We start from the raw sequence: 23,505 nt of genomic DNA, 5'->3' as shown, positions 1-23,505 counted from the left end.
TTGTTCCTGTCCCTCTGTCTGGGGTTTTAACTTCCCTGGAAATCATTGAGCTAACAAGCATTAAAGAACAGAGAAAAGAAATCATATCCAAGTCTCGTTAGCAAAGAAATAGTTATAGCCTACCTTCTGGTGACTACCATTTCTTTTCTCCTCCAACTCCAGGGGTTCATTTATAATTCCTACATAGCAAAATATCTGTAAGGGATGTTTAAATGAGGCAGATAGATCTCCTTTTGAACTGTTGTAGAAGGGAGGGTTAGGAATCTTATCCCTTTTCCTCTGGCTCCCACCTTTGGAATGAAGGTACCACCAATCTTTTCCAGCCATTCTTCTCTGTCTACCAGGTATGACCTATTGTCCAGTGGCTTCTGTCAGCTCCACCTGTAGACAGGGACTTCTTTGAGCATGCATGGAGGGAATAATGGAGAAGAACGCCTGGACCCCACCACATAGGCAAAAGTTATTTTTTAGCCCATCTCTCACTAGGGGAAGATGACTGGATCCATTTCTTTATCCCACTTTAGGAAGTTTACAAATTGTTCTAAATTGGTAAAAAAAAAAAAAAAAAGAAATGTGACAGCTAGGTGGTACAGTGGATAGAGCATGGGGCTTGGAATCAGGAAGACTCATCTTCGTCAATTCAAATTTAGCCTGAGACACTTACTAACCATGTGACATGGGGCAAGTCACTTAATGCTGTTTGCCTAAGTACTTCATCTATAAAGTGAGCTGGAGAAGGAAATGGGAAACCGCTTCAGTATCTCTGCCAAGAAAACCCCAAATGGGGTCAAGAAGAGTTGGACATGACTGAACAACAACAAAAAAGTAACAATCAATACGATTTTCTCATATAGGTCAGGAGCCCCAGCTGAGGTTAAATCCTGACAATTCAGACAGATATATCCTCTGTCCCTTTGACTTTTGTCTGTATACATTGCTTTCACTTCTTCCTTTCTCTTGTGTGGCTCTCTATTCACAAATAATGAAATAAACATATCGGAAGCAATTATGATTGGTCAAACCTTAGCTAGCAATCACACTAATGAGATAGAAGTCATTAAAATAACTTTAAAGATGAGTTAAGTTTTGGAATAAGATCTCACATTTCCTGAAGCCTGGGGGAGAGACAGAGATGCAGAAAGAAAGACAGCATGAGTAGCATCCTCAAATAACTGGAGCAGACATTCTGTCTCATCTGAGCCACAGGTGGTTTCAGCATGATTTTAGCCTTCTGATCAAAATAGTGAGTGGCAGGAGCTATGGCAGCAGTAAGCCCTTCCTCTTGCTCTCTCACTCCCCATCTGAATCACTCACACAACAACTTGGCTTACTCTTATGTCCCTATGCACATCTTGTTTCTTTCCAGAGTCTCTTCATCAGGATGAGAGAGAAGTTATACTATCTCTTTAAGACACAACCCCTCTTTAGTCCATGGACCATAATAGATTGATGAAATTCCAGTTTGTCCAGCATAATTTTATTCCTACCTGTATAAGTCCTTGGTAGGGTAGGGGTACTGGGGATTACAGGGGTTACACCTACATAAAAATATGGCGCCAACTAATCACTGCCTTATACAATGCTATCATGGGGCCTGGAACAAGTCCAGGAATAAGAGATTCCAAGGAAAAATGGATAGGTGCCTATGGATTAAACTGCTACAGGAGAAAGTCAATCCAGGAGAGATGGAAAACTTTCAAGAGTAAAATTCTGAAAATGGCAAAAGAACTATTTCCAATGGGGCAGAGAAGGGCGGGGGGGTGAGTTGTCTGAAATGACTAATGTAGGTGCATGGAGAACTCATCAAAGACATATACAAATGGTGAAAACAAGGGTGAATAATAGAGGATGTATACAAAAAGCATGGTATACTACAGTAAGAATAGTGTCTGGAGTGAGAAAGCTCTGAATAAATTGAGACTGATGGAGAATGCTAAGCTCAGCTGAAAGATTTCTTTGTTATAGAGAAAGAAGAAGATCAAAGAGGGGGTAGACCATCGATCAGAGTGCATAGGACGTTGATAACTGTGAAGATATAGAAGACAGAGCTGCTCAAGTCTTATTTTGATTCTATTTTCTCTGCCTAAGAGAACATTTTTAGGACTAGAACAAAAGCTGGTAGTTGATACTCAAGATTACTAAGGAAATGACAAGAGATCATCTAATCACTCATGATAAATTTAAGTTACCAGGCCCAGGTGAACTGTATTCATGGGTACTGAAAAACTGGCAGATGCATTTACTGAGCCATCATCAATGATATTTGAAAGATGGTATAGAATAGAAGGACTGGACTGGAAAAGGGCACATGGAAAAGAAGAGAATTGATGGCAAACTATAGAGTGGTTAGTTTGACTTAGATTCCTAGTACAATTCTAGAATATGTTACTAAAAAGATGGTTAGTCAACATCTGGTCAAGGATTTTCAGAGAGCCGGCTTGGCTTCATAAAGAATAGCTTATAGCAGACTAACCTTATTTCTTTTTTCCACAGGGTTACCAAAGTTATAAAATGCTGTACATAAAGTTTGTTAGATTTTATCAAAACATTTGACAAAGTAATAAATGTTATCCTTAAGAAAAAGAAGGAGAATTGTGAGGTAGATCATAGTACGTAGATGGATTCAGAATAGGCTGATTCAAATAGTAGTCTGTGATGAGTTGTATCATAGATCACCTTCTTCCCTGAAAATCTCACACTGTACATTCTCTACATGGGGTTGGCAAGACCTAACACTCTGCAAGGTGCCTCCTACTTCCAGTATGAAGCCACCTTCAGTAGGAAAGGAGTTGGGCCCCATTCTATATCTAGTGATTCATGGAAGGCCCTGTGGTCTTACGCCAAGAACACTCAGTGAGAGGTCAAAGGACCTCAGTTCAAGGCCTGGCTCTGTCCCTTACTAGTCTTGTGACCTTGGGTGTCACACTGTATCTCAGCCTAAATTTTCTTTTCTGTCAAATAGGCATCATGATACTTGTTCTGTCTTGCTCAGCAGGTTGTTGTAAAGAAAGTACTTGAAATAGTATAGAAATAAGAACTATTAGAATTAAAGCCTGTAATTCAGTCTTCCTTTGTGATTCTTTTTTCAAAGTAAACTTCCCAGTTCCTAGCCTTGGTTACATCTTTTTTTTCTCTTGTATCTGTGCTCCACAGGTTTCCCTGGCAAAGTGTGAAGGGGTCCAGCCAGTGCTACCTATAGTATGTTGAATTTCTGCTCACTGGGTGTTTTTTTAAAATAATATTTTATTCTCCCCCAGTTACACGTAAAGACAATTTTAAACATTCATTTTTGAAAAAAATTTTGAGTTCCAAATGTTTTCTTTCCCTCCTTTACCTTCTACCTCCCTAGGACTGTAAGCAATTTAATACGTTATACTTGTTCAATCATGCTACACATATTACAATACTATTAGTCATGTTGTGAAAGAAGCAGACCCAAAGGGGGGGGAAGCTATGAGCAAATACAGAAATGAAAAATGGTATGCTTTGATCTATATTCAGATTCCATCAGTTCTTTCTCTGGGAGTGGATAGCATTTTTTATCATGAGTCCTTTGGAATTGTCTTGGATCACTGCATTGCTGAGAATAGCCAAGTCATTCATTCACAGTTGATCATCATACAATATTGCTGTTTCTGTGTACAGTGTTCTTCTGGTTCTGCTCAATTCACTTTGTATCAGTTCATATAAGTTTTTCCAGGTTTTTCTGAAATCTGTCTGCTAATCAATTCTCATAGCACAATAATATCCATTTCAATCATATACCATACCTTGTTTAGCCATTCCCCAATTGATGAGCATCCCTTCAATTTCCAATTCTTTGCCACCACAAAAAGAGCTGATATAAATATTTTTGTACAAGTAGGTCCTTTCCCCTTCAGAACCAGAGTTTTTAACCTGGAGTCCACAATCTTAGATGGGAAAAAAATTTACATCTTTATTTTCACTAACTTCTAACTGAAATTTAGCATTTCCTTCAGTTATCCAAAAACATTATTCCAAGGAAAGATCTATAGGCTTTACCATATTGCCCAAGGGGTCCTTGTCACAACAGACATTAAGAGCCCCTGATTTAGCAAGTCAACAATTAATATTTACAACCTTAAAACTGTTTAATTCTTAGTATTTAGCTCTCCCTTTTCCACCATTCTCCCAGTCACTCTGACAGCTAGCATTTATGTAGCACATTAAAGTTTGCGTGGAACTTTATACATGCTATCTCATTCATTTCCCACAACAATTCAGTTAGGTGGGTGCTATTATTAGCATTTTACTGTTTTACCAAAATTCATAAAACTAGTAAGTGGCAGAGGCAAGATTCAAACTCAGATCTTCTTGATTCCAAGTTTTATACTCTATCCCACTGTGCTACAGAAAAGAGGGTCACACAGAACTAAAGGATATGTTTAAATTTTTTTTGTTTCCTCAGTTGTCATGCCCAAAAAGTTCATCACTTCATAGCCAGCCCAGGCTGTTCCTAAGATAGCAGACAGTCTATTGCCAGGAGCGTATAAACAATCTTTCCAGCGTGATAAAATCTGCCTGAGCTTGTGGCATAGTCTTCAAAAACCAAGGGTCACCTCCCCAATGTTATGATAAAGCAGAGGAAGTCTTCCATGGAATGAAACACCTTAGTATTAGGAAAAGAGAGTAGTAACATTAAACCAAAAGGGGTTTTGCTGTATTCACTGAACCAAACAACAAAACAAGCTGTTATGTGGGAAAAGGTAAGTCTCACTACATAAGCGTGTAGTTTACAACAATTTGAATCTGATCAAGCCGGTCTGTGGTCTGTGTTTTTGTTTAACAGGGGTGAATTCTCCAAATAACAAAATACCAGTGTTGAAAGGGATTACAACTGGTGGCTCTATTCTACCTTTTGGTACCACCCATTACCTTTTAAATACCAGATAAAACCTGCTACATGCAGCAGAATGTTATCAGAAGGACATGTTATGGGATCTACTATATGTGGCGTCCCTCCAGCTTGGCAGAACCTGCCAGAGCTTGTCCTCTGCTGGCACAATCCAGGGTTGCCGCCATACCAAGATAAGGCACTGCAGCAGGGCTTTTGTCAACCAATCCATGCACAAGCACTTAGGAAGAGCTTTTCAGGCATTGTGCTAGACACCAGTGATACCAAGCAAAAACAGAAACAGTTCCTGCCTCCCAGAAGCTTTTGTGTTCATATAAGAGACATATTCATAAACGGGAAGACACAAGGCAGAGTAGATGCATAGTCACCTTTAAGGAGAATGCTGAAAGGACTGGGAAATGCTCTTTGGACAAACTGAGTCTTGAAGGGAACCAGGGATTCTCAGAAAGGGGAACATTCCATGCATGGGAGGCAGCCAGGAAATGGCTCATAATATGGAGTACAGTGTGGAGCAGCAAATAGGCCAGCCTGCAGAGTTGTGTGTGGACTACAGTAATGTGTAAGAAACCTGAAAAGGTAAAAAGGGGCCAGGCTATAAAGAGATATTAAATGCCCAAGTGCATTATTGACCCTGGTGAGGTCTGACCAGTACATAGCATGGTGTAAGTATTACCTCCCTTGTTCTAAATGCTATATTTCTAGGATTGTAGTCTGAGTGGTATTGAGAGAAATATCATACACACATATATTTAATAATAGCTCATATCTCTTTGCAGCTTTAAGTTTCAGCCTTGTCAGGTAGGGAGTAGTAGTAATAATAACAGTAGGTAGCATTAGTATAGCATTTTAAAGTTTGCAAAGCACTTTACAAATACTTATCTCCCTTTATCCTCACAAAAACTCAGGAAAGTAGGTGATGTTATTATATCCATTTTACAGATGATGAAACTGAGGCAAATAGAGGCTAAGTGACTTGCTCAGAGTCATATACCTAGTATCTGAGGCAAGATTCAAATTCAGGTCTTCCTGATGCCATACCTCAAGCTCCATCCACTTTGTCACCTAGTTGCCCTTACTACAAATATTAGTTACTCTGATTATATATGAGGGAACAGAGACTCAGAAAGATTACATGACTTACCAATAGTAAATTTCTGAGGTAGAAATTAAACTCCACATTCAGCCCTCTTTTGCCATAACTGTCATTTCATTTCTTTGTACAAAATTAAATGAAAACATTGACAAAGTCCAGGTAAGGAAGAATAGAGCAAATCATATCATATGAGAATAATTAAAGGAAATAGTTATCCTGACAAAGAGAAAACACAGGAACATAGAGGTTGGGGAGCCATGATAGCTACTTTCAAACAGTGGAAAGATAGAAGAGAGATTATATCTTTTCTGTATGCTTCCAGGGGGCAAAAGTGGGGAATTATAAGGAAAGTCAGTCCTCAAATGGAAGGTGGGAGTTGGGGGAAGGGCTAGTGAGTTCCCTGTGACTAGAAGTGTTTAAGGGATGACCAGTTGTCAGGGATGTCCTAGAGAGGTTCTAGCAGCACATTGCAGATTCCACTATTTCACCTCCCTTGGAAGGTCTTTTCTTATTCTAAGATTCTCTAGAATATGCATTCTGTAGAAATTCAAAGGAAATATAGTTCCACTCTACCTTTTCCTACCAAGTTATGTTAAGGTCCTTTGTACTGTGTGCCAGGTAACATTGGACTATTACCTGTTGCCTGATTTTACCCAGCTTTCTTGAATTCATTAATCCAAGTATGAATAAGGCAAAGTATCTGCCTTCCTTAAAAGAAATCTTGATTCAGGCCCCACCATAATCACTAAGGCAAATTCAAGAAATAAGACCAAGAAATTTATTAGCACACTAAAGCAGCTTGCAGTTGGAGTTCCAGAGTCCCAGAATTCAAATTGATCACTGGCTTTATAGACAGAAGTAGACTTCCATAGAAAGGAAAGACAATATTCATTGCTATATGCTTTCAAGGAGAAGACAATGAGGAAGTGGGGTTAGTTTGCCTCAGCTCCTCTGCCATTATAATATCATAGCGGATATGGAATTAGTGTGCATGCCTAGGGACATTTTCCAGATGACCATCTCACGCAGGCTGGTTGTACGTGTACCCAAAGTCTAAAAGGTCATGAAGTCACCCAGACTGACTCTGTACCAGAGACTGACTTTGTACAACCTCATAGAGCTTACAGTCTAGTAAAGGGATAAGGCCCATACACTGATAACTGCACATACCATATTATGTGATAAATGGATTAGAAAAGCAATATGAGATTCTTTGTAACAGAGGTGTCAAACACATGTCCCATGGATCACATGTGCATCCTGAAATACTCCCTGGTGTGGCCTAAACCACATTAAAATGTTAATTGGAAAATATTTAATGAAACAAATAAAAATACAATAAAACACAGAGAACATTCCATTTTAAAACTAATATTCAACAGCAGGGAAACTTATATACAGATTAGCGGCCCCTTTTCTATCTGAGTTTGACACCACTGCTTTGGAAGACAGTCATTACCAATAGCGGTGGGAGGATTTCAGGAGAACAGGGAAGTCTTCCTAGAGGAGGTAGCATTTGAATTTAAAGTCGAGGTAGGAATTCAACAGGTTTTGGGGGACAGTCTGTGCAATAGGAAAAGCACCAAAAACAAAGAGGGAGGAGGATCGAAGGAGAGCAAGCAGGTGTGTTCTAGAGCCAGCTCTGAGAGAGACAGAGAAAGACACAGACAGAGACAGATAGAGACAGAGAGACAGATAGAGATAGAAAGAGATGGAGATGGGGAGGGCAAGGGAAACAGAGACAGGGAGAGAGGGAGTGGGGGAGAGGGAGAAAGAGAGAGAGAGAGAGAGAGAGAGAGAGAGAGAGAGAGAGAGAGAGAGGAGAGAGAGAGAGGAGAGAGAGAGAGAGAAGAGAGAGAGAGAGAGAGAGAGAGAGCGAGAGAGAGCTGGTTGTTAAATTTTCAGTGCATTTATATCTCAGAAGTCAACCAGTGGTATCAATCAAGGCTTGACTTATTGTTTTGTTGATTGTCTAGACTTAAGCAAGTGATGGAGAAAATGTTAACCATGCAGATTAAATGTAAACGTGTATCATGTGTACCTCCCCCCCGCCCTAGAATGCCAGTTAAACATTTACCCTCACACCCCTGGGTGCAGGGCAGAAGGTAAATCTTTCCAGCTAGAGCTAAGGGACTCTGACCAGATGACCTCTAAGGTCCCTTCCAACTCTAAATCTATGATCCTATGATCTTCAAGGTTCCCAATTTCAGCCCTAAATCTGATGACCCTAAATGCTGCTCCTGAATGAAGATGGATGTGGTATGTTACATGACTTCCCTCTAGTGGCCATGAAAGTTGCTAGGAAACTTGGTACTCTTTTGGTCCACAAATTCATAACTGCTTTTTTTTTTCCGAATAAAAAAACTGTTCTTTGTATTCTAAAACTGCATCACTGGCATGTGTTACCATTACTTGTCTTGTTATCTGAGATCAGTGGGAGCCCAAGCCTACGGGTAATAGGCACCTGGCAGGTAGTAAGTGTTCAATTAGTTATTAGCTATTCTAGTGAAAGTAAGACAGTCTGGGTTATCAGGGCCTCACTTGAACTATGTGAGAAAAACAACGTCTGACCTGGGGAAAGAGAGTGTCTGTTAATGTGTGATGCAGAGTCACAGATGATTAGAAACGGATGAGATCTTTATACTTCCTAAAGTTTAACTTCCTCATTTTTACTTTTAGAGAAATAATCCCAGAAAGAGAAAGTGACTTACCATGTGGCAGTAGTGGAAACAGCTCTACCGTCAGAGTCAGACAAATCTAGAATTGAATCTTGACTCCAACACCAGTGGGAAAAAGTCACCAATGGTCAACTGCTGGGCCTCGACTTCCTATACTGTAATTATGTTACCCAATTCACAGCGTTGCTGAGAGAAAAGAATGGGTTAAACTTTAAAGCACCATGGAAATATTAAAGGAAGAGGGGTGATGAGTGGAAAGCCTGCCTGGGTTTAAGTCTATATTGGGAATGGGATTTTCCCCATATGGCAATTCCTTATACCAGTAGGATCAAACTCAAATAGAAATGGGGGGAAGAGGTACTAAACATAAGGATCCCTGTGAATGTTAAAATGTGATAATATCTATGTTCTACTTCATTTTTATTTAATTTCTTAAATATTTCCCAATTACATTTTAATCTAGTTCAAGCTACGCTCCAGTATTGTGGGCCACCTGCAGCCCTTAATCCAGGCTTAGCACCTCTGCTCCACACCAGTGAAATCATAGGTCTAGTGCCTCTTTCTATGTAATATGAATTATTGCTGCCTGGAAGTGATGTGAGTTTATTTTCATACCATTTTTTAGATCCACATGCATCCACTGATGTATAAAATTCAATGTATCCAAAACAAAACTTAACATCCCCACTCCTTCCTTATTTCTGTGTAAGGCAAGAATATCTTTCCATTTGCCCAGGTTTGAAACTTCAGCATTATATTTGACTTTTTCTCCTCCTTCATCTCACACAGCCACATCAATCATCAAGTCTTATCACTGCTACATTCATAGTGTCTCCTGCATCTATCCTCTTCTCTTTTCTCTTGCTGCCACATTATTCAGGACCTTGTCACTTCTCGTTTGAATTATTACAATAGCCTCTTAATTGGTTTTCCCAGCTCCGGTCTGTCCCTTCCAATCCATACTTCTCACAACAGACAAAATAATCTTACCTTGTTATTCTTCTACTCTGAAATCTTCAATGGCTCTTTATTGCTCCAAGGAAAAAATGAAAAACTCATAAGCCTGGTATTTAAGGTTCTTTGCAATCTGGTTCCAATCTACCTTTCCAGCCTTACTTCACGTTATTCATATTCACACACTCTACATTCTGACTGTTCTTTGTCGTTAGCATTCCATTTCCTGCCTTTCTTTATGCATTTGTCCTGTCTCTTCCCTAGAACTGGAACACGCTCCTCACGCTGAGGTCAGATTTGAACTCTTCCTCATTCCAGGCTGGCATTCTATCCACTGTACCACCTAATTGCATAAAAATTTCAGTTACTTTTTTAAAAATCACGATTTCCAATTTCTTTCCAGAATGGTTGGACCAATTCAAAGCAATACCAACAGTGTATTTAGTGTGTCTTTGTTTCCACAGCCTTCAAATAGTTATTATTTTTATCATCTTTGTAAATTCTTTATGTATGAGATAAAACATCAGAGCTGTTTTGATTTGCATTTCTCTATTAGTGATCTGGATCAGTCAACAAGCATTTATTAAGCACTTACTTTATGTATTAAATGCCAGGCACTGTGCTAAGCACTGGGTTTGTAAAGAAAGGCAAAAGACAGTCCCTGCTCTCCAGGAGCTTGTGGTCAGATGGGAGCAGACAATATATAAACAACCAGGTGCAGAAAAGCTATCTACAGAGCAATTGAAAAATAATCGCATAGGGAAGGCTCTAGGCCAGGGGTAGGGAACGGTAGCCTCGAGGCCACATGTGGCCCTCTAGGTCCTCAAGTGTGGCCCTTTGAATACAAACTTCACAGAACAGATCCCCCTTAATGAAAGGACTTGTTCTCTAAAACTTGGACTCAGTCAAAAGGCTGTACCCAAAGACCTAGAAGTCCACATGTGGCCTCCAGGCTGCAGGTTCCCCACCCTTGCTCTAGGATAAAGGTGAACCAGTAAAGCCTTATTGAAGAATGTGGAGTTTGAGCTGAGATGAGCTGAGACTTGACAGATGCCTCGGATGCCAAGAGGTGGAGGTGAGAAGTGAGAACATTTCAGACATGGAAGACAGCCAGTGAAAATACCCAAGAAACAGAGGGTGTTGTTTGAGAAACAACTTGGAAGTCAGTGTCTCTGGGATTGCAGAGTATGTGGAGGGGAATAAAGTATGAGAAGGCTGTGAAGGTAGAAAGGGACCAGGTTATGAAAGGCCAAATAGAGAATTTTGCATTTGACCTTGGGGGTGATAGGGAGCTACTGAAAGAGACAGATTACATAATCAGACCTACACTTTAGGAAGATCACTTACTGAAAGAAGGAGAGACTGGAGTAGGGAAAGACTGTTGCAATACTCTGGGCATGAGGTGATGAGGGTGTGTACCAGGATTGTAGCAGTGTCAGCGAAGAGAGGCATGTAGGAGTGATGTTGTGAAAGTAGAACTAACAGGCCTTGGCAAAAGATCGGATATGGTGGTGAGAGAGAGAGGGAGGAGTCAAGGATCACATCTAGGCTGCAAGCCTGGGTAACTGGTAAGGAAGGTTGGTGGTGCCCTCAACAGTAGTATGGAAGCTTGGAAAGGCGAAAGGTTTGGGTAGGACCATAATGAGTTCAATTCTAGGTATGCTGAGTTTAAGATATCTGTATTTAAGATGTAATCTTTTATGTTTATTAAATATTTTATAATTCTTTCTATAACTGTTCATTTCCTTTGAATATATACACATCACCTGCCTCCTCTACCTCCCCCTTCTGTCTAGGTGTTCTGTCTACGGCATATACCTCATGACAAACTTGATTCTGTTTCTGCCTCCACTGAACTTCATGGAAATGCTCTTCATCATGGATTTCCTTAGATGTAAAATGTCTTAACATGCAATGCTATTCCATTCCCCTTTTATCTAATTTATTGCCTTTGAAAAAATATTCCTTCCCAGAGTAATTTTCTACTCTTAGGTCTTATCCTACCAAGGCTCAGCAGGAGATCATAATTAAATACTGGAATTAGGCTCTCTAGTTCACTTTGTTTGCTTCCCACGTTTTATACTTTTGTATAAAGATACTTGCTGGGCTCTTTCTTGGAATTTTTGTCTCCTATTCATATATATGTGTCCTTACGGCTATTCTTCCTGCACTGTTCCTGCTCTCTAGATTTTTGTTGTGGTTGAGTAATTTCCATCTTGTCTGATTCTTTGTAATTACATTGGGGTTTTCTTGGCAGAGATACTGGAGTGGTTTGCCATTTCCTTCTCCAGCTCATTCTACAGATGAGGAAACTGAGACAAACAGGGTTAAGCGACTTTCCCAGAGACACACAGATAGTAAGTGTTTGAGGCTAGGTTTGAATCATGAAGATGAGTCTTCCTGACTCCAGACCCAACACTATCCATGCACGACATCACCTAGCTGCCCCATTTTCTAGATTTAACTATTATTTAATTTGTATTGCTTCATCTTTTACATAAGAATAAATATGACCTTATCAAAAACTTTGCTAAAATGTAGGAAACCTATATTCATAACAGGGCCCTCATCTACTATTTTAGCAGTCACTCCTATTAAAAAAAAAAGGAAATGAGGTTAGTGTGGTATGACCTGTCCTTGATAAAACCATGTTCGTTCTTTTACTACTTCCCTTCCTAGGTGACCACTTACCAGCACTTTAAGAATCTGTTTTTGAATGTTTCCAGAAAATTGAGCTCACTGGCCTACAGTTTTCCAACTCTGTTCTCTTCGATTAAAAAACAAATTGGGAAAACATTTGCCCTTCTCTAGTTATGTGGAGAATCTTCTATTTCTATGATCTTTCCAGTATCGCTGACAATGGCTTAGCAATGTGAGCTCTTTGACTATGTAGGGAGATGGAGCTCATCTGGGCTGGGTTACTTGAATTTCACCAGAGAAGTTAGGTTACCTCTTACTGCCTCCTTACCTATCTCAGGTATCAATTCCCTGTTAGTCATTTTTGTTCTTTCAGTTCCTGGGTAAAGGTCAAACCAGAAACAAAAAACATCGGTCCAGGAATCAGGATCTCATATCCTGATTCTCTTACTCAGTATGTGATCTTGGGAGATAATATCATTTGTGCAACTTGTAATAATAACAATAATAATAGCTAACATGGGCAGCTAGGTGGTACAATGGATAGAGTGCTGGGCCTGCAGTCAGGAAGACTCATCTTCCTGAGTTCACATCTGGTCTCAGACGCTTTCTAGCTGTATGACCCTGGGCAAGTCACTTAGCCCTGTTTGCCGCAATTCTTCATCTATAAAATGAGTTGGAAAAGTAAATGGTGAACCTCTTAAGTATATTTGCCAAGAAAATCCCAAGTGGGGTCACGAAGAGTCAGATTCAACTGAAACCACTGAAGAACAGCAACATTTACCTAGTTCTTTAAGGTCTGCAAAGAGTTTTGTGCAATTATCTCATTTGTTTCTCAAAACAACCCTGTGAATGAAGTATTACTAGTGTCTCTATTTTATGGATGAGGAGACTGAGGCTGTTAGAGGTTGTAGCTTGCCCAGGACCACACAGCTAGTCAATATCTGAGGTCAAATTTGGACTCAACACTGTGACTACAAATCTGACACTTTATCATCTAGCTGCCTCATCCCTTTAAAAAATGTAAAGCATTGGGGCAGCTAGGTGGTGAAGTGGATAGAGCACTGACCCTGGATTAAGAGGACCTGAGTTCAAATCTGGCCTCAGACACATAACACTTACTAGCTGTGTGACCCTGGGCAAGTCTCCTAACCCCATTGCCTAGCCAAAAAAAAAAATGTAAAGCATTATACAAATATAGGATAGTATCAACCCCATTTAGCTTCAGAAAGAGTCTATTTTCTGAAGTAGAAAGATTGTTCACCAAAACCAGACTGCAGTGATTTTTCTTAAAAATTATAATCTAGTGGGGCAGCTATGTGGCAGCCCTGAAGTCAGGAAGACCCGAGTTCAAATCTGGTCTCAGACCAAACACTTGACATTTATTAGCTGTGTGACCCTGGGCAAATCACTTAACCCCAATTGTCTAAAAAAACCCAAACAAACAAACAAAAATTATAATCAAGAATGGAGATTATTTCTGTGGTTACAATGCATTCCAAGAAACTACATCCTGTGCCACCACTCCAATGCAAAGATACACCATCAGCAAACAATCCTGTAATTTTTACTGCATTTATAAAACTTGAAAGCCAGTCAGACAGTGGCTGTTCTCACTCACGCTCAGGTTCTGTGGAAAAGGCTTCAAATCATAGGGTAATTCTTCAACTTGAAAGTGGGACTGAATGCTTAGGCCTTGCTCTGGCTGGAACTGGATGCTGAGGCCTTGCCTGGCTCTGGCTGGAACTGAGTTCTCCTGCCAGGAGTATCTGGGTAGCTGCTTGGCTTGTCTGCTGGGCCCCTACTCTCTGACTATACATTATGTCTGGTAATAGATGTTGAACGGCTAGGGGGAAGTACTTTTCTTTCTCATTAGTTGTTCCTAAAGTTCTTTTTTAAATATCACAAATCTCTTTCTCCACACCTTTAGTACCTGTCAACTCTAATGTTTACATGGGATCTCTTTCCAAATCAGATCAGAGTTAGACTAGTCTTAGGCAAAATTTTGAAATAGCACAAGTCTACCTTGTCTCTATAGCCACCTTCTGATCCCGGTGTCCTCATGGCTCATTCATTGGAAAATAGACTTTAGAGCTAGAGGAAATATGAGAGACCTTATCCAGCCTCTCATTGCACAGAATGGGTAAAAGAGCCTTAGAGAGGGCAAATGATTTGCTTAAATCCACATTAGAAATAAGTAGCAGAAATGGGTTTCTCTGACCAGTCCTTTTGACTCCAAATTCAGTCGTCTTTCCATTACATTGCTCTGCCTCAATCAAAATCCGATTTTAGGAATGGATGACATAAATCATTAAGGAATCAAGCTTTACGGTTGAATTTCAAATATCGGTCCTTAGGGCTTTCCTTGAAATCAAACTATTGCAGATCTATGAGTAAATTTACTTCTATATAAGAGTATGACATCTGACTAAAGGGTGAGATTCATCTTCTTATTTTGGAGTTACAGTTCCTACTTTTTTGCATATTCATTCATTGATTTATCAAATATTTTAAAGCACCTATTCTCTGTACAGAATTCCATTTTAGGTGCAATGAGAAACACAAAGTTTAGATAAATCATAGACCCTGTCCTCATGGAACTTATAGTAAGGGGATATGGTCCATACCCAGATAAATATAATACAATGTTCCATAAGACAATTATAAAACAAAGGATTGAGTGAGGCTTGACTAGAGAATCAGGGAAGACTCCCCAGAGGAGGTAGAATTTGAGTCAGGTGAGTAGGAATTAAACAGATGAGGGGAGGAAGGGAAGGATGAGAATTCTAGGGATGGGAAATATGAACAAACAAAATGAGGTGAGAGAGTGCTGCCGCCAGTCCTTTTTTGGAGGGTTCAAAGAGATAGTAAAGGGAAGTGGGAAAGGGGAAGAGGAGGTAAGTTTGGCAAGATCCCGTGGATATGGAAAGCAGGTCAAATGGATGGAGCACCCTTGCTCTACCTTCTTTTCTTCCATGCCTGAAGGAACAGAGGAAGCAGGGAGATATAAGCAGAATGGAAAAGACGGAGAAGAAAATTAAGTAAGGCATGGTAGACTGGGTTTTTCCTAAAGCACAGGTCTAATAATGTCGTTTCTCTGATCCAGAAGATTCAATGGCTCCCTATTACCTCATGGATAAAAAAGTAACCTCTGTGCTTGGCATTTAAAACTATTCGTAATCTGGCTTCAGATTTCTCCAGGCGATCGCAAATGAATCCTCCTCATGCACTTTGTGTTCCAGCCAAACTGATTTACTTGCTTTTCATTGTATTCGATACTTCAATTTCCTGGCTATGTGCATTTGCATAGGCTTCCTCTATGTCTGAAATGCTTGCTCCCTTCCGGTCTTAGATGCTATGCTCCCTTCAGGGCTCAGCTGGAGCTGAGCTACTTGCTCCAAGAAGTCTTTCCTGATTTCCCATTATCAGAGGCCCTCTCCACACACTGCTCTGCATTTATTTTAAATATACTTTGTATTTACATCTGTGTGCATGTCTCATAAGCTCCTTGAGTACAAACACAGGCCTGTATTTGTCCTCACTCCCACCCAGCAGCTAGCGTGTAATAGGAGTTTAATAATGGATTGTTGAAATGAATTCAAGATCACTGAAGTGGACACAAAGGGAGAGAAGGTAGGCTATGGTCGCTGCTGGAAGAGTTTCGATCTACACCTGGCCTGTCCTTGACTGTGCTGCCTCTATTAGAGACGAAACCACCAACAAAGAGGCAGTCTGATAAAACCTAGCCAATGAGCAATTAAGTCCAAGAAACAATCAAAAAGCAGGATTCCAGGTTGCTGCCAGCGATGGAGCTGTGAATGAAACACAGCTTTAGACGCCATCTAGTTCCCCAAATGACTTGACTGAGATCTTCTGGGAGGACATTTAGGCTGTGATGTGAAAGTTTAGGGGACATTCACTAAGCCCACATTGGAGAGACTTGTACCTCTGGGTGGAAGCAGCCAACTCCAGACTCCCAGACTTCTGGGTTGTGTCTATCAAATGGTCAGGCGTGGCCTAGGTTGAGAGAAGCTTTTGGGAGTAGTCTGGGGAGTAGTTGTTTTGATATATTTTCATCATATTCCTTTTTTACTTTTTAGTGCTCGAGTTGGAAGGTCTGGGTCAAACCCTTGCTGTTTCTTACTACCTATGTCACTTTGGGCAAGTAACTTGACCTCTCTGGTCCTCAGTTCCTTATCTGTAAAATGAAGTAACTGGACTAATTGACCTCTCCAGTCCCTTCCAGCTCCCAATCTATGACCCTTTGATCCTAGTATATCATAGTAGACAGGGAGCTGGCCTTGAAGCCAGAAAGACCTCGGTTCAAATGCTGCCTGATATGTACTGGCTTTGTGACCTTGGGCAAGTGTTTGAACCTCCCAGTATAATCTAGATAATTCTCTAAGACAATAATTTGTTGAGAAGCTGTTGGCCTTCATTGGCAGAGGGAATTTCCTTACCTGAGATTTTCCTATGCCAATGAAATCACGTGTCCAGCCCACTGCAAAACAAAATTAAGGAAGGATCATCATAGACTGATGGGAGAAAAACAAACCAAGAAGTGGGTAGGGGAAAGTGTTGAGAATTAATTTACTGTCAATCAGCCCCTCCCCCCTCAGAGACCAGATAAATACCTCATGTTTCTATAGCTCTCTTCAGCTGATAAAGTGAAGTTTTATGCCTATTTTAACGATGAAAAACCTCAGGTTGAGAGAACTTAACACGATTTGTACTGAGCCACAGAACTAATGATACAGATAAGGCCACAAACCAAGGCTCCTTGTGTGTACACGTCTAGAAATCCGCTGTGGAGCCGTTGTAGGCAGCTAGTGGTTTCTGTTTATTTTTGAGGTCACAGTCAAAGGGGTTTGCAGTTTTTCTACTTGGGTAGGAATAAGTAGAGGAGAGGTAGGCACAGGGAAGAGTTGCCTCAGGCTCCCCTCGTGATATGTCTGGGAAATGCAAGGCCATGGGTTTAGTTGGAGGGTAGTCCTGACCAAGGCAAGGCTGGTTGCTAATGGCTGGTAGCAAAATCAAACCAAACAAAACAAAACAAAACCCAGAAAGGGGAAAAAAAAACCCAACAACAATATGACAACACCATTCAGAATTCTATCAACTCCTTCCTTTCAGTTTAGACAGGCAAGCAGGCCTGGTCTTTCAAAGGTGCAATTGGTCTGTTAGTTGTCTCTTTTTAGGGAAAGTAGCATGGGCAGAAGCTGATGATGATGGTTTGGAAAATAAGAAGAAGACGTGGATTCTAACATGGACTCTTCTAGTTCAAGGCCAGGATTAGAAAATTCTGGTTTTGTATTATCATGAACCCCTTTGGCAGTCTGGGTGAAATCTATGGATCTCTTCTTAGAATGATGTTTTCAAATGCACAAAATCAAACATAAGATGACAAAGAAAATCAGTTATAGTGAAATAGTTATCAATTTTTAAAAAATTTCATAGGCCCCCAGGTTATTAAGAATGTCTGATGGGAATTTTTTTATTTCCTTCATTCTTTGGGACTTAGGGTCATTCCTTCTGCAAATTTTGATTAGCTAAAAGTCTGTTATTAATATTAACTAGTTAATTAATATTAACTTCACCTGACCAGAACCTATCACATGGAATGTGAAAATTTAACTTAAGGTCTTCCTTAGATAAGAAGTCACAGGAAGAATCTCAGCTGTCCCTGAATCCTTGGTGATATGTACATCCTCTTCTCAATCAGCCTATTTGTGACTCCTCTAAATGTAATTTAATCTATAACCTGACTTAGTTTACATATAGAGTTTGATGAGGTTTGTGTCCTGAGGAGGTATATGAAATTATGACTGTTTAACTAAGTTCAACTTTTATGACATTGAAGGAAGTATGGGATTCTGTATCTACTCTTTAACATTTATGGTCAAAGAGGAATGTACAAGATTGCAATATGTAAAAGAATTATTTCTCTGTCACTCCTAATTTTGCCTGTAAGAGGATTTGGGAGACTCCTAATAGGAGTTCAGGTTTTCTCTAAGGCCTGAATATATGCTTGAGCACACTAATAAAACCTAGTTTCCACCTTTATAATTTCCGTGTTGTGGTAAATATCTATTTGGCAGTAGTTACCCACCACATGAATCAGAGAGGAAATATTTTTCTAATAACAAATCCTTGGCCTAGCTCTCTCTAGCTGTGTGATCTTGGGCAAATTACCCAAACCTATCTGAGCCTCAGTTTTCTCTTGATAATAAACACAGCAGTTGACATTTATATAAATCAAAGACAGGGATTCTTAACCTAGTCTGGCAAACTTTTTTTTGTGAATGTATTCAAAATTTAATTATTTTTGACAAAAACTCAAGATAATGATTTTAAATAATAAAACATGGTAAAGTCTATTCTAGACATTAGTTGGTATCTTTAAAGATACCTTATTAAATTAAATTTGGACTCCTGTAGTTCTGTTGTGATGCTCTCTATGGTACTTGTATTAATTCTTTCCATATTAATATTTAATAAGATTTTGAAAAACTGAGCCTCACAGGTAGGGGATTCTTAAATTTTGTGGAATTGAATTGACCATACTGCTTTATTCAAGGGAAAAATAATTTTCAAGTGCTTTTCAATCCTTCATTTACTTTTCGAGTATGTGATTTTTACCTAGAATCTTAAAGAGCATAATACAAATACTTTCCACAGTTTAAGTGTCCTCATGTCAAACTTTCCAGTAAGTAAATAAAGGAATTCTTGAAGAAAAAAAAAACAAACCTAAATTCAGTCCACTCTGGTTCATTGCAGTGAGACAGGAAAAAAAAAATCTCTCTCATATATACATATCAATACAAGACTCCAGCTCTTTTTTTAGAAGTTTTTTTTTTCTTGTTTGTTTTTGCAAGGCCTGGTTACCTAATACAATTTAATTTGCTCTGCTTCAACTACAACAGGCAGTCATAAAGCATGAAAAAATTTCTCCACTAGTCCCTCACTATGAACTATTGTACAATTGTATTAGACACTCTATGTAGGCATAAAATTACTATTTACTCTTTTGCTAACCAGTGGGACAAAGATTATGTCATCCCATAAGTTTACCAGACTATTCTACGGCCAAATCTGAAATTTACTTTCTCTACTGAAGGATACCATCATAGTGTTTGCTGCAGAGCAACTGCATGTTCCTTCATTCTTTGGGACTTAGGGTCATTCCTTCTGCAAATTTTGATTAGCTAAAAGTCTGTTATTAATATTAACTAGTTAATTAATATTAACTTCACCTGACCAGAACCTATCACATGGAATGTGAAAATTTAACTTAAGTTCTTCCTTAACTGAATAGTTCTTGATTCTCTATTTGTCCAAAACAAGGTACCAGTTGGCCAAGATGACACATGTATTTTTCTTTTCCTTTTTCACAGATGTAAATGCCATGCAAAATAAAGAACAGATACCAAAACATACAAGTAATAAAACTGTTAGCATTTATATAAACATAATTTATAATACTTCTCCCTCTTTTTGTCTTTTTATTTTCTTAAATACAGTCACAAAGCTGTGGTTATATGTCAAAGATTTCCTGCCCTGTGACTCCACGGTATTATCTGTAGTGTCCTGTTCACCTTCTCATAGTAGGATCTCACAACACCAATAGCAAAATATGTTTTGCCATGGATTCTCAGACAAACCAAGCTACTGCATAAACATAGAGCTCCACCTGGACACTCCTGAGTTGAATATAGTCAAATGTCAACCAGGCTAGGCAATGACACATGAAAATACCATGATATCCCATCTAAACACAAGGTGAGCAGCCCAACCAATAATTAAACTGGTAACAAAGCATTCAGAAGTTGGTTCACAAATTATTGTTGCAGGCAGCATATTGATGTATAATTTGGTCCACCTGATCATTCTGGATTGACACTGAGAAACTGAATAGGACCCAGAATTTTTTTTTTTGGCTGGGCAATGGGGGTTAAGTGACTTGCCCAGGGTCACACAGCTAGTAAGTGTTATGTGTCTGAGGCTGCATTTGAACTCAGGTCCTCCTGAATCCAGGGCCAGTGCTCTTCACTTCAACACCTAGTTGTCCCAGACTCATAATTTTGCATTGCAACTTGAGTGGGCATTGCAAATCTCCCAGCTATTGCTTTAATCATAAAGCAAACTTCAGCAATGTATTAGGCAAAAGTTATAAGCCCTCCAGCTTGCTCTAATACAACCTTCCTCATCAAACACCACATTCTTGTCACACAACTGAACCCAGTAACATTAGCTGAGATGTGAAGTTCCAAACATACCTGTTCTAATGTAGCAGCAAAACCCTGTCTGTCTGTAACATGTGGTAGACAATGAATGAAGCCCATTTCTGTCATTTGATTAACCCTGTCGATAAGTGTGTCTGGAATTACTTTGATTTTACTATCACAAATCCATATAAGGTCATATTTCACAAATTCCTATTCTGGCATTAAATTATTAATTTTATGATTAATCCCAACCTTCTTGCCACCTATAAACAGTCTAGCATTTGATGGGGTGCTTGGGTGCTTGTACTAGGACCTCAATTCCATATTTCCCTCAAAATACTATCTCTGACAGTCCCCCCCCCTTAAAGATCATATCTCTGGCAGTAGCTCATAAGTGGGCCCAGTGAGGCAAACTGTCTCTCCCTGTGACAAGAACAAGCTGACCTCTGTAGAACTGCCCATGTATGAACAAGACTATCTTGTATCAACAAAACTGTCATGTGCTGATTCCCACAGTCATTGTGTATGATCCAGAGGTCAAGTTATAGACATCAACTCCTAAAGCTATCTTGTTACAGACATAACAGACCAAAAATACACCCCTTAGGACCCACCCTCTCCCCAGGTTTCCAGTGTTAAATAATACCTAGGACTAAGGTTGCTTGTTACCACCTAATTAGCATTACTTGGCACACAATCCATTACTTTTCCTATATAAGCTTAAGCACCATTCCTGTTAGTTTTCAAGTTCCCTAAGGAGCTCTGCCCACCAATGCAGAACTCCTTAAGGAGCTTTGCCCACCATATTAGCTTTATAATAAACTTTTGCTAACTTGACTTAAAGAATGCTTGAGTTTGGGAATTCATTCCAGAAGACCCTGTCCTGTATTTCATTCCTTGGGGAGGGTCCCTGAACCTCCTAAACCTCATCACATCCACACTTGGTTATTTGCCAAGAAGCTTTTTACATACATGAATGGCTGGATCATCATGATCTTGTACACAAAGGAGTACTTTGTATTTGGGATAATCCAATTCAAAGAATGTTTCTCAATTGTTGATTAAATGAGGACCCACACCTTTCAGTGGTTTTAGGAGTATAACGCCAAGGAGTTTGCTATATGGCTGTTTGTCTATTGCCTTCTTGTTAAGATGTAAATGTGTGTAGATAATGTACGGGAAATGCTTGAACCACAGGAAGAGGGTCAATTCCAAAACGACTGTTCCCTCCTGGGCCAAGTCCAACACCGCCATTACCGGGACGGCCTGGCCCGAGCCACCACTCCGGCCCCTTCTCCCTTCTCCAGCAGCCACAGCCTCAGACCTCGGCTCGTGCAGCCCTGAGCCCGGCTCATTCCCCAGCTCCCCGCCCTGCGGCTGGAGCCTGTGCAGCAGTGGCGGGAGCTCTGGGGTCCTTTTTGTTCCCGCCCCGCCCCGAGCTGGAGGCTGAGTGCTCCGCTCCCGGTCCAGCTCTCCCTCCTTCTCCTTCTTTCTCCTTCTCCTCCTCCCCCGTTTTTTTCTGGCTCTGCGTAGCGCGGAACCTCTCCGTGCTCTCCCTCTGTCGCTTCTCGCACTAACCAAAAGCGGCTGCTGTCGTAGAAGAGAGCCCAGTGCGCCCCCCATACTTACTTTTTTGAAAAAATATTTTGCTACCTGCATTACAATATAATTGGCCTCCTTTTGTAAGGTCGGTTAGCCTTTATTAAGCACTTATAATGTGTCATGCATTCTATAAAGCATGAAAGCTACAAAGAAAGGTGCAAACATGGTCTTTGCTCCCAAGGGACACATATTCTAAAGGAAAATGGTGGGTTACACTTGGAAAACTGGCTATATGTATCTTATTTTAAGTATTTGAGAGCATTATTCTGAGGCAACAATAAGCTTCACCAGACTGCCAAAGGGGTCATGACCCAAGAAGGGTTACACACTTCCGCTTTAAATTTTGCAATTTATTTTATGTGCATTTTCTCAATTGATCAAAATTAATAATGCTTGCTCTATCTCACAACATTATTGTGAGAATCATGTTAATGTATGCAAAAGTTTCTAGTAAACTATAAATTGTTACACAAACCAAAGGTATTTTTAAATATCCGTAATAGTCAGGTACTTTATGTTATGGTTGAATACCTAATGTCAGCAAAGAAGATTGACTAATTGTGTGGAAGCCTGAATGCAAAGTCCAGAGGCATGGGTTCAAATTGTAACTCTACCTCCAATTTATCCTGTATTTGCATCTTGTTTGCAAATAGTTGTTTTCATGTTGTCTCCCCCATTAGACTGTGAATTCCTTGAGAGCAAGGACTGTCTTTTGCCTTTCTTTGTATCCCCAGTGTCTGGTACATAGTAGGAGCTTAATAATTGTTTCTGACTGACTATGTACCTTGGAGAAGTTCCTTGACTTCTACAGACCCTAGTTTCTTCATCAGTAAAATGTTAGTGTGGGATAGAGTAGATAACCTCTAAATTCCTTCCCAGTTCTAACACCCTATCATTCTAGCAGGAAAGATAATTGTTAGTTAAAGTAGGAACCTGTGCTTTGATGAAAATGAAAGATCATTGTGTCCAATATTCAAAGATATGTTAAAAATATTCAGTGAAACTGCATTGTTTTCAAGGACAAGGACACTCACATTTGAGAAATCCGAGTATGTTATCTCTTGGTAATAAGCAGGTCAGGGCAGAGCAGGCCTAAGTTCAAACAAATGATAACAGCTAACAATTGAAGAGTAAACATGAAACAGAGGAAGGGTTTTATTGATAGTTGTTCTTTGGTTATGGACCTGGGTTGCTCAGAAGTTACATTTTTCTTACTTAAGCTGTTTGAGCTCTTTGGAAGACTGATATATAGACAGCCTATAAATATCACTTTTGAAGTTGAGTCGAGTTAAAACCTGGGCCTTGTTACTTGCTAGTAAGTAATAGGGAGCAAATCATTTAACCTGTTTCTTCATCTGGAAAAAAAAAGTGAGGGAGAGATACTCTCAGATCCCTCCCAGCTCTAAATCTGTGACCATATGATTTCTAATTTGCCCCCCA

At 39.8% G+C, this 23,505-nt stretch overlaps 1 pseudogene; it reads right to left on the bottom strand.

Annotated features, from left to right (window-relative positions):
* Window positions 1-19,829: 19,829 nt before the first annotated feature.
* Window positions 19,830-21,717, bottom strand: LOC110221635 (ceramide glucosyltransferase pseudogene; annotated as a pseudogene).
* Between the last annotated feature and the right edge of the window lie 1,788 nt (window positions 21,718-23,505).

This window comes from Phascolarctos cinereus, unplaced genomic scaffold (assembly GCF_003287225.1).
Source record: "Phascolarctos cinereus isolate Bilbo 61053 unplaced genomic scaffold, phaCin_HiC Scaffold_4;HRSCAF=312, whole genome shotgun sequence".
NCBI lineage: Eukaryota > Metazoa > Chordata > Mammalia > Diprotodontia > Phascolarctidae > Phascolarctos > Phascolarctos cinereus.
Note: the sequence above shows the minus strand (reverse complement) of the source record. Positions and strands in the feature narration are given on the sequence as shown.